The sequence below is a fragment of the Gopherus evgoodei genome, chromosome 5 (assembly GCF_007399415.2).
Source record: "Gopherus evgoodei ecotype Sinaloan lineage chromosome 5, rGopEvg1_v1.p, whole genome shotgun sequence".
Lineage (NCBI taxonomy): Eukaryota > Metazoa > Chordata > Testudines > Testudinidae > Gopherus > Gopherus evgoodei.
Window position 1 is genome coordinate 91,812,136 of NC_044326.1, and position 12,394 is coordinate 91,824,529.

A 12,394-nucleotide genomic window follows, 5' to 3' on the forward strand; every position below is an offset into this window, starting at 1 on the left:
TTGTGCGGAGGAAGGGCATTGTAACAGCCCTAGGATTCCTTTCTGGCTCTTGCTGAACAACTCAGCTAAATGCAGACTAATTAGGCAGGCTGGTCTCCACCTAAAAATTAGATTGACCCAGCTTGTGGCTTAGGGGTGTGAAAAATGTAGTGCCCTCTGTGAGGCTCAGGTAGTTAGGTTGACCTACTCCTCACTGTAGGAGAAGCTAGGTTGAAGGAAGAATTCTTGGAGTGGGATTAACTATATTGAAGGAAAATCCTTTCTGGGGATGTAGGAAGTGTCTACACTACAGCGGTAAAGCTATCGTAGCCACTGCAGTCTAGACATGGCCTAAGGGATGACATGACAACTGCCTATGGTTGTCTGTAGGAGTAAACACTAAGAGAGGAATTGTTTAGGGGTAAAAATAACAATAATGGAATTATATTAAAGGGAATTTTGAGGCAGAATATCAGAGGGAAATTTCTAGTGATATGATCTGAGGTAAATCCACTTAATTGTGGCTGTCCCATTGCTTGAGACTGTACAAAACTAGGAAAACGTACATCAGAGAGCAGTCTTCTGTTGGCAAGGAATAGACTATGAAATAATAGATCTTTCTTGCTAATTTCTTTTAGCCTTAATGGGGATTAAGCTCCCTGAAACAACTAGGGCAAATAGTTTCAATATTTAGAAACAAATAGTTTCAATATTTGCCAGGGCACTGAGGTTGCTCTCCCTGCCTCAATGTGTTTTTTTCCCCCTGGTAAACCAAGATTCCTCCTTTAAAGGGAGGAAGTTCTAGCTGAGGACAAAAATAAAATGTTAATGTTAAATCAAATATTTGATTTTAAAGCATTTACATTTTGAAATCCTGCAGCTTTATTTAAGGAGGATGTTCTTTCAAAAGAATGGCTCAGTGGATAAGCACTAAGCACATGAGCAGTGGTAAGTGGTTCTGGTAAGCAAATCTGCCATTAAATAGTTACAAATGTTTACATTTGTAGGGTTAGTTGGGTACAGAAAGGGTTAAATTAGCATAGCTTCTTAAATAACAAAACATTTTCCTTTAAGTGAAATAAAGATGTTTTAGCAGCCATGGGAAAGGGTTTGAAAATATAAGGTAACAATGCAATTGGCAAGATAAATTGTAAAAATGCTGAACTCAAAATGTGGCTAATAATAATTAGGACTCTTTTCTTAAGACTGGTTCTACTTAGTCTGAACAGGAAAGGAGGATTGTGATGCCCAACATATCAATGTTACCTTGAAGCAAGACCCAATTGCCATATTTTGTTTTAGCCAAGACCAGGAAAGGGGTCAACCCCAGCCTGGCCAAAACCTGGCTTTTGCTAAGATTGTAACAGTCATTATGACATCACTTACTTGTTAGTGTATACGGCTGGTGAGGGGTATTATCAGAACCTATCTGGTCATACTGGAGCAAGCCAGGAGAGGAGAGGGTTATCCCTGGAACTGATCCTTTCATGAGAATGATTATGAATGTGTGTTACTATGTAGGTGTAATTGCTTATTATTTAGGCTTTTAGACTGGTTTAGTGCAATGTACAAATACCATTTGGCCTTCAGATTTAATAAAGGAATTTATGATTGAATTGGGGCATAACCAATGATGTCAATAAACTTCCAACAATGTTAAATTGGCATTATTAATTATAGTTACCGTTGGACTGACTTCATGGCAGCACAGCTCCATTGTGTTCCCAGAGGCTAGGTTAGTAGGGTTCAGAGTTAACATCCTATTAAGTTGGGGGAGTTCACGCATCTGTTAGAGCTGCTGTTTGAGGTTGTTTGACTACTGCTAAGTACTAAGGTACTGGGCCTTATCTGGAAGGTTTTTTTATAGCCAGAAGGGCTAGAAACTTCAGCTGGTGTAAGTTCAGTGTACAGTAGCTCCACTTGACTTAAATTAAAACAACTGTGGGGTAAAAAGGAAGGGATAAAATGCATGGGGGATCTGAAATCCATGGACTGTGTAAATGCCACACAGAGCCTGATCCACAGCCCATTTAAGTCAGTGGCTGTCTCTCTCTTGACTTCACTGGACTTTGCATCATTCCCATAGATTTCTATTTTTCCTTTCCCATAATTCATAATTACATGTTTGAACTGGACTTACACTCTTACCACCACTTGACCTGGGGATGGGAAGCTGAACCGTAAGCAAAGCCAAGCTGAGGCTGGGTCTGTTCTTGGCTGTACAAGTATGGTTGTACATTTACTAAATGTCAAAGCTTCTGTGTCTGTTTCCCCTCAATGTGCATGGTGTGGAATTGGTTTTTGCCACTTGCACATATTCTTTTGTATGTTGTGACAGAAGTGGGAATTGTCTAATTTTTGTGAACAATCTGTATGACTATACCTTTCACAATAGGTGCAGAAGGGTTTAAAATGCTGCTCCTGGGGCAAAGCAGGTGTCTTGTTACATAGCTGTCTGGGGTGATATTAATGGTTTGTTTAAAGATTGGCTGGAACCAACCCATAGCAACGGAAGACCCTGAAGAGACAATGGAAACCTCAAGGACTGAACAATTGACACACATTCATGGGAGGCTTCCAGCAGGCAGAACATGTGAACTTAACATTGTTTTACAGCCAGAGAACAATGGATGGAGGAGGTGGTGATTGGGAATTGTCTCAAAGTATGTCTGCACTGAAAATAGAACACCAGTGGTGGTCAGCTGGTTCATGGGCAAGGCTCAGGCTTCAGGGTTGTAAAATTGCAATGTAGAAGTGTAGAACACCAGTGGGAGGCAGAGTCAGCTGACCTGGGCCAGACACAGGTGTTTTGTTACAGTGCAGACATAGAGAGAGGGGCACAGGTCCCTTACCTGAAGCTAAGACACAAAGAACAAAGTGAGACAGAGAAAGGAAACCAAGATGGTTCCTCCAGCAGCATTGCTCATGGGAGCCCTCACTTTAGCCAATATGGATTACCTCTTAACCTTTGCTTCTCTAACCTAAGGACTTCCTGATCCAATATTCCAGTTGCCCTGAAGAGCTTGGTGTGGCTCAAAAGCTTCTCTCTCTCTCTCAGCAATAGAAGTTGGTCCATAAAAGATCTTACCTCACTTACCTCGTGTATCTAATAAACTCTACTCTGTTTGGAAAAGGTGGCATGGAATTGCTGCAGTTACTTGCTGGAGTGCATTGAACGGGAGTCTACCTCAGTAGGACTCCCTGGGCAAAGCACACAGTGAGAAACAAGTGCAGGAGCCCAAGGCTCAGTGTTGGAGGCTGTGTGGCCTACCCTTGTAGCAGTGACCCCGAGGCAGTCTAGCACACTGAGAGGATCCTCCCAAGGGACTGCTTAAAGGCTGGGGCATGGCACAAATCCTGTGGAACTGACATTGTTTCTCTCTGCCACAGTAAATACATGATCCAGTTAGTTCCAGAGTCAAAAAGTAGGACTAGAAATCTTGTACAGTGAAATGTGCTGTGATGTTTTTGGTCTATTGTAGCTGATTACTGCTGGACAAAACCTGTGCCAAAAAATTAAGTTGTGTGTGCAATATTTTAAAATTCTGCATATTTTTATTTTTCAAAATAGCACAATATAATCATGCCAGTTTAGATAGGTATTTTGAAATAAATTACCAAAATAATTTAATCAGCAAGTATGTCTGTAACAATACACACTTAAAAAAAAATCATGATGGTTTCTGTTTGTTTTTTTTAGGGTGGGGGAATCAGGGCTAACAGAGGAGCTCAGGGAAGGAGGCTGCCAGAGTACCAGGAGAGTTGTTGGGAGAAGTATGGAATGGTGTGTGTTTGTCTTTTTTTTTGTGGGGAGGCTGATCCTAGCCTCCGTCAGGCACATCTGCACACCCCCTGTCCCTGTGTGCCCCTGTACTCTCCTACCCCATCCATGTCTGTCCCTGCACTGCCTTGTCCCCTCCCCATGTGGCCCTGCAGCCCTCCTCCCATTCAGTCCCTGGTTCATTGCTGTCACCCCATTAGCCCTTCTGAATCCCAGTCTCTGACCTCCTCACAGCAGTCCCCTGTGCACTGCTCTGTCTGTCCTGTGCCTGCTCACCTGGCCCTGATGTGAAAAATGCAGCCTCTTTCCCTTCCCTCTGGCTGCCCTCTCTTCTGGTGTAACTGCAGCACCTCACCAGCAGAATTTATATTTGGTGGAGGGGAAAAAAAACAAATCTCCAGGGGGATATAAATTCTGTATGTGCACAGTGGTGCAGAATTTTCCCAGGAGTAGCTGATGTATCAAAGACCATAAAAAAGCATATCCATTTGCTTTGTCTTCCAGACATTGGCAGCAGTGTTCAAACAATAACTGAGGAAGCTTTTTTAAAAAACAAAAACCAACAGGTATTGGAAATGCAGTACACTGCGAGAAACTTGCATTTTACACTAGCTTAGCAATTTTAGATAGTCTAGGGAAGTAATATTTAGCTCTTATACAGCAATTTTTATTTAGAGATTGCAAAGCACTTTACGAGGGAAGGCAAGTATTATATCTCCAATTTACAGATGGGGAAACTGAGGCACAGATAACTCAAGTGACTTGACAAGCTCAGCCAGCAGGTCAGTATCAGAATGAGGAATGGAATCTACAGTTCATGATGCCCAGTTCAGTCTCCTGTGCATTGGAGCAGTGATTTATCACAAACTAATTATTCTTTTATGCTTCTCCCCTTCTCACTCCATCCCCTGCATCTCCCTACATGATTCTTACTGAAGAGATTCTGTCTGTTCCATCTATATAGAAACTCCCTGCTGACCCCACTGAGAAGGCAAATCCCAGCAGGGTACTGAACTCCTGCCATAAGAGGAGCAGATGGTTGGTGTAATGAAGCCAAAAGCGTTTTAAGTATAACTCATGTAGGATCAAGTAATCTGTTCCAGTGGTGTTGTACTGTCAAAGCTGGTAGGTTTTGCCTCTAGAAAAGCAGAAAAGAGTTGAGCTTTGGATAAGGCAGTTTCTGAAGTGTACTGGGAGGGTATAATGTTCTAAAAGCCCAATAATAGCTGAAACTGTGTAGCTGCTATTAAAGAAAATCTCCTCTTGTAGTCCAGTGTTTTGGACTGTACACTAAAGTTCTGGAGACAATGGATTATCCTATTGTTATAGTGATTTGTTTTGTTTTTTCCATGCAGTTCTTTGTTTTGTTCCTTAAGGCTGAAATACTGATTTTGTTTGCAAGGCTGCTTTTTACTCTGCACTTGAGCAAACTAAATATTAATATTAGTAATTTTATTTAATAACTGAGCATTAAGGAACTGGTTTGACGGTGAATGCCCTTACTTATTGCTGGTCCAAGATCCCTCTAGTCGTCTTGAACTTAACAACTGAAGCTCGATTAAATTTAGTTCTAAATTATACGGGAGATAAAAATGTGGTCCTGTGTTTATCCTGCGTTGGATAATGTTTCTGTTAATATAATTGTCAGTGCAACAGTATGACCATTTTAAAACCAAAGAACAATTTTTGACCTGCTTGATAGTCCTTAGAGCCTAAGATTCAGATCTGAAACTGACACAACCTACAACCCCGAGGCAATGGCTCTCAACCTTTCCAGACTGCTGTACCCCTTTCAGGAGTCTGATTTGTCTTGCATAACCCCAAGTTTCACCTAGCTTAAAAACTACTTGCTTACGAAATCAGATATAAAAATACACAAGTGTCATAGCATGCTGTTACTGAAAGATTACTTACTTTATCATTTTTACCATATAACTATAAAATAAATCAATTGGAATATAAATATTGTACTTACATTTCAGTGTATAGTATATAGAGCAGTATAAACAAGTCATTGTTGGTATGAAATTTCAGTTTGCACTGGCTTGGCTAGTGCTTTTTATGTAGTCTCTTGTAAAATTAGGCAAATATCTAGATGAGTTGATGTACCCTTTGGAAGATCTCTGTGTACTCAGGGGTATGAGCATCACTGCCCTGAAGTACCTGTTGGGTAGCACAGGTTATAAATCAGAGCAAAATTACACCTGAGGCCTGATTCTCCACAACCTTGTGCTCTAGTGTAGGCATTTACACCCAGGCAAACTGAGCGTAAAACACCACTCACCCATTGGCCACACGAGAGAAGAGAATCAGGCTCCTTGTGTAATAAACATTTACTAAACTCTGGGATTGTTCTGAATTTATACCAGTGTGACTGACATAAGAAATTGGCCCACTAATTTTTCTGAAATGACTCTATCTGGAAGAAAATTACATATATTCCAGATTCTAAGTACCAAAAATACTCCACTCTGCCACTTACATCATTGTGGAAGTAGTATTGTATCTCTGTTACAGAAGTAGACAGCAGAGGGAGCAAGCTGAACAAACGCAGCTCCCGATTGTGCTGATATAAGTGATAGAAACAATGGAGCCAACTGTTGTTGAGATTCTTGAGATATTTGAGATTTCGTGTTAAGCCTCGGCTCCTGGAGACAAGGGTTTAGAAGTGAATCACAACTTTCAGTTAAGGAAAGAGTTTCTAGTCCTCATGGTTGCAGGAAGAAAAGCTTGGAAAATGTGATCCAAGTGCACCCTAAAGGCACAAAACCTATCAGGCAAATATATGAATAATGTTTTAAAAATCATGAAGTTCATAATTTTTGAGGGGGATGAGCCAGGATTTTTGAATATTTGGGGGTGGCAATACTGCAGGGATGGGCTGTAGATTGTCATGGTACTATATAGAGAGAACTTAAACGGGACCTCAGGGAGAGAATAGGTGCTGGGCACCTGATCCATTTCAAGCTCTAGTTGTTCAGTGCCCAAGATTCCTCACCAAATAATACAGAAGAAATACTATCTTCCATTATTCACCCATCCTAGCCACTGGACATTGGTGGATGAGAGACTCTCTCATTGAGAGGGGTGTGTGTGTGTGTGTGTGTGTGTGTGTGTGTGTGTAATATAAAAAACTATGGGGTGAGATTCTTCCCTCATTTACACTCAATGCAACCACATACTGACTTCATTAGGTTGCATGGATGTAAGTTGGGAAAGAATTTGGCTCATCATATGGCCATTTGCTTTTATAAAAGATTTATAACACAGATGGAATTAGGCACCTATGAGCTACTATATGTACACAAATCCTCCCTCCCACACCTACACACCCAGAGGTCCATTCGGTTTTTCTTTCTCTTTTTGGACATCATTATGCTTGTTTTCATTTTGGAAATTGAAGGACCATGTGCATCTCTGAAGCCTTATGCCACCCCTATGTTTCATCTCAGAGTAATCATTACAAAGCTTTCCATGTACCAGTTCTGAGAGAAGTCTAAATCACGTCTAAAAAGCCAGAAAGCTCCCAGATGTCCCATTTTGTTCAGTGTTAGGTCTGGTCTCTGCTCTGAGAGTATCCACAGCTGGGGAGGCTTTGGAGAGATTATCAAATCCTTCTAGCAGAAAGGTGCATAAGCACCTCTGTTCAGCCATGCAAAAGTTGAGGATGCAGTGTGAACAGAGTATCTGCTGTGGCATGTCATTTGGTACAAGCCAATGATCTCTCACTTCTTGTGTCCCAATACTGCAATCCATTAATAAATTATGGGAGCTGAGAGTTATTAGTGTTTCTAAGCGTTCCTAATATTTCCTCTCTCTCTCTCCAGCCTCTCTAGTTTACAGTGGATAATCTTTAGAGCCCACATGGCTGTTTGAGATCCAGATCCTTTATGATTTACCTTTTGGAGCAAAAGAAGATTTAAAGATTTTCCTGTTGCTATTGAGCAATTGCAGATAGATCCTGAACCCATTTTACTTGCTCTAATCCTGTGGAATATTGGGGATTAAAGAAGGTTCGGCGTGAGATCTGAAGAACTGCGCTGTTTGTAAACCTCTCATCTGTTTTCAGACACACGATAGTCTCATGGCATGACAGTATTTACTTTTTTTAACTTCTAACTTTATGAAGAGGGCTGAAATTATTAGTGAACCAGTTCCAATCTAAGGGATCTTTCCAACAGTTTGTTACTCATGTAGGTGTATTTTTTTTTTAATCCAGTCAATCAGGTATGCTAAGGGGGCGGGAGATGGAAGGCAGTTGTGCACATGTAGAGCCTAATCCAATGCCCACTGAAATCAACAGAAGTCTTAGCATTGGGGTTGGACCGGGCCCTTACATGTGGCCAGCTTTTCAAAACTGCTTGCATTACAAATGTGGCATTACTTATGGTCTGAGTCTGCAACCTTTATGTCTCTACATGACATTAATGTTAAGCGTTGATATCATGATGGTTGAGTGGCATACTACCCATCCTGTACATCCATGAATCTGACCACCATGGTATTTATCTGGATACTTGAAGGCTAAGACAATGATTGGAATATCTAAAAAACTGGTTTTTGAAGAAAATTGATGGAGTCTACCCAAATTCCATTACATTTCAATGATAATTGGTATCTAGCTCCCTTAGGCTGTGTCTACACTACCGCCAGATTGATGCTCTGGTAATCGATACACTGGGGATTGATTTAGTGAAGACCCACCAAATTGACTGCAGATCTCTCTCCGGTCGACCTCAGTACTCCACCCTGAATGAGAAGAGTAAGGTAAGTCAACGGGCAAGTGTCTCCCGTCAACCCAGTGTGGTGTAGACATGGCAGTCAGTCAACCTCAGCTATGTTGACTCCAGCTATGTTATTCACATAGCGGGAGTAGCGTAATTTACGTCGACTTACTGCAGTAGTATAGACATAGCCTCTGTCTAATTTGAAAATCCCAGCTTGTGACTCGCCCAAGGACCCACAAAGTCTGTGACAGAGCCAGGTATCCTGATTTCCAGTTCAGTGCTTTAACTGCAAGTCCATCCTTCCTCCTTTCAAGTGCTACTTTTGCTAGGACCTCAGATCTCATGTCTGTGAATGTACAATGGCTCTACCACCAGTAGTGACAGGATTTCTAATAGAAATCACTTTTTTCAGATGCTGACGTGCTTTCAAACCAGACTGCCCACACTGAATATTTGTTCCCACCCGCTTTTTTTTTTTTTTTTTTAAATATCACCTTGCTCTTATATTCTTTTCCTCTTCTAACCAGCCAAGATGGGCTGAATCATACCACCAGATCCAAACCCTTTCATATTTTGGGGAAGTTTGGATCTAAATCATTTTGGCTCAGTGCCATCTCAAATAGTCCGTAATTGTTCTCCATAGTTCTTGTTTCATTTCTGTCTTTGTTTCTTCTCCTCTCCCTTTGGCCTTTCTCTCTCTTCATATTTACTATTTCTTTTCTCCATCTCCATGCACTCCGCCCTCAGTCAATAGCTCCTTTACTCAACCCCACTCTCCCAGTCACTGACCCCTCTTGTTCACTGTCATTTTCCTCTGCTCAGACAGATGCTAACTCTTCCAACCTCTTCTACCTTTTAGAATTATTGTACTTTAAAATCCAGCAACCCATCCAGCACGTCAATTTCACAACACAGGAGCAGGTCTCCCATCCAGTGTTGTGTTGCTTAGCAACATATTTCTCTCTTCTCTGATCAGTCATTTCCCTACTGCGCTGCCTGCTGATGTAAGCACAACAAATGAAAGCAATATTACGGCAGCAATTGGTCTTGTCAGTATTTACTACTACTACTTATTATTGTTATGAAGAGATTTATATGGATTTCTTCATGCCCTGACTTGCTTAATATAGAGCTGATATTCTGGGCCTTTGTAGTATGTTTTCATAATTAATGCACATTTACCACATTTGGTCAACATTTTCAAAATACTTTCAAAAGTGGCCACTAATTTTGAGTGCCTCCATGGTTCAGTCCCCAAACTGAGACACTCATAGCTTTATTTTCAGAGGTGCTGACCACCAGAAGCTCCTACTGACTTAGAACTATGGAGTTCCACCTCTGAAAAATCTGGCTCTAGGTGCCTCAAATTAGGCACTTAAAAATCGAGGCACTCAAAATTAGTGGATACATTCAATAATTTGGCCCTGTAACTCTTTCTGTCTACTGAAAAACACAAATGATTCTATTAACTCCTTGATGCTTGTATCCCTCTGACAGGGTGGATTAGGCCCAGAGACTCCCTGTTGGAGGCCTTAGGGACCTGCCACACTCATCTCAGGAAAAGAGCAGTGGAGAGGTCCTCCAAGTGGGCTAGTGTGGATGGAGGGGAAGTAGCCAATCAGGGCCCAGGATGGCCCTCTAAAAAGATGATACAGAGTCAGAGGCAGTCAGTTCCTTGCTGTAGTTAGAGGAGTAGTGCTGCTGCTCCTGGCTGGCTAAAGGAAACTGCAGCACAATGGACAGCTCAGTGCTAGTAGGGACCCAGGGAGTGAGGAAGAGCTCCTGGCTGGCTGCTGAGCCTGAGTTTAGAAGAGCCCTGAGCTAAGGGTAAGGCATTGGTGACGGCTAAGGTCACAGGAAAGTAGCAAAACTTGCCTTCATGGCCAAAGGACACAGCAGTGCATGGCTGCTATTCCTAGGGTTCTTAGGGTGAGACCTGGAGTAGTGGGTGGGCCCAAGTTCCCTCCATAGACCACTGGGGAAGGGTCTACAACTGGACAGCAGTAAACTTCCAGAAAGGGGCCAGTCAGTAGGCTCAGCTGGGGACCAGAATAGACTAAGAGGGCAAAACCATTGCCTCCAGGTAGGAAGCCTTGGGGTATGGTCTGATACCAGGGCTGGGATGGGTTTAAACACTGCACACTATTACACTCTGTCCCCCAATCCATCTGTTCTCTCTCCCTTTTTCTACTCCACACTTCTAGCTGCATCCCTCTGGTTTGGACTGGTGGATGAACTGTTTGACACAATGGTAAATGTTGCCTCCAGATGTCACAAAGAAGATTTATTCTCCTGGTTAGATTTGATGGACATGCTATTTGAGAAACAAGACATTGACAGGTAAGAGAGAACTTTTTTTATACTGTAATTGTCATGTGTCATCGTGTGTACACACACACACACACACACCATTGCCCTCTGCTGGAATAAATTGGAACTGCTGGTGTGTGCCCTCTACAGTTACCGGAGCTGTTTTCGCTTCCTGAATAGGAGTATGCCTTTTGTCTAATGGACCAAAACCTCAATTTTAATCCCAAAGTCACTTGCATGCAGCTAACTGACAGATGCAGATATGATGGTTATCTTGCCACTGACCATCACGTAGTGACCACAGTTCTATCTACAGCAGATACAGGTTCGCAATCACTGGAATAGTGATTACAAGACGAATAAGCAAGAGGACCTATGTTCTTCCCAAGGTCCGAACTGAGCAGGAGGCTAAGGACATAGCTTCACTTATAAATGACTTGGTTTGTACATGGTAGGGAGGTGTGACAGGATGTAACAGGCCCTTTGAGGCCCCTGCTGGAGGCCTTGCAATCCTACCACACCCTGCCCCAAAAAGGGAACAGTAGAGGTGGTTTTTCCAGCCTGCCTAGAGAGCCAAGTAGAGCCCTGCAGGCTCATACTAAAAGGAGCTGCCGACAAAGCACATCATTTCCAGGCTGGAGCCATGGGAGCAAGGACGGTGCCTCCTGGCTGGTTGCAGCAGTTCCAGTACCTGGACAGACCTGGCTAACACTAGAGGAGTGGAAATCATAGAAGATTAGAGGTCATCTAGTCCAACCCCCTGCTCAAAGCAGGACCAACACCAACTAAAGTCGTTCCAACCAGGGCTTTGTCATGCCAGGCCTTAAAACCAGCACCTCCCTAGGTAACCTATTTCAATGCTTTACCACCCTCCTAGTGAAATAGCTTTCCTAATAGCCAAAGTAGACCACCCCCCTGAAACTTGAGACGATTGTTCCTCATTCTGTCATCTCTCACCACTGAGAACAGCCTAGCTCCACTCTCTTTGGAACCCCCTTTCAGGTAGTTGAAGGCTGCTATCAAATCTCCCCCCCTGGTGCGGTCTAAATAATCCAGTTCCCTCAGCCTCTCCTCATAAGTCATGTGCCCCAGCCCCCTAATCATTTTCATTGCCTTCCACTGGACTCTCTCCAATTTGTCCACATCCTTTCTGTAGTGTGGGGCCCAAAACTGGACACAATATTCTAGATGTGCCTCACAAGTGCCAAATAGAGGGCGAATAATCACTTCCCTCGATCTGCTGGCAATGCTCCTACTAATACCGCCCAATATGCTGTTAGCCCTCTTGGCAACAAGGGCACACTGTTGACTCATATCCAGCTTCTCGTCCACTGTAATCTCCAGGTCCTTTTCTGCAGAACTGCTGCTTAGCCAGTCAGTCCCCAGCCTGTAGCAGTGCATGGGAGTCTTCCATCTTAAGTGCAGGACTGTGCACTTGTCCTTGTTGAACCTCATCAGATTTGTTTTGGCCCAATCCTCCAATTTGTCTAGGTTACTCTGGACCTTATCCCTACCCTCCAGTGTGTCTCTCTCTCTCTCTCCAGTTTAGTGTCATCCTCGAACACTTGCTGAAGGTGCATCCATCCCATCATCCAGA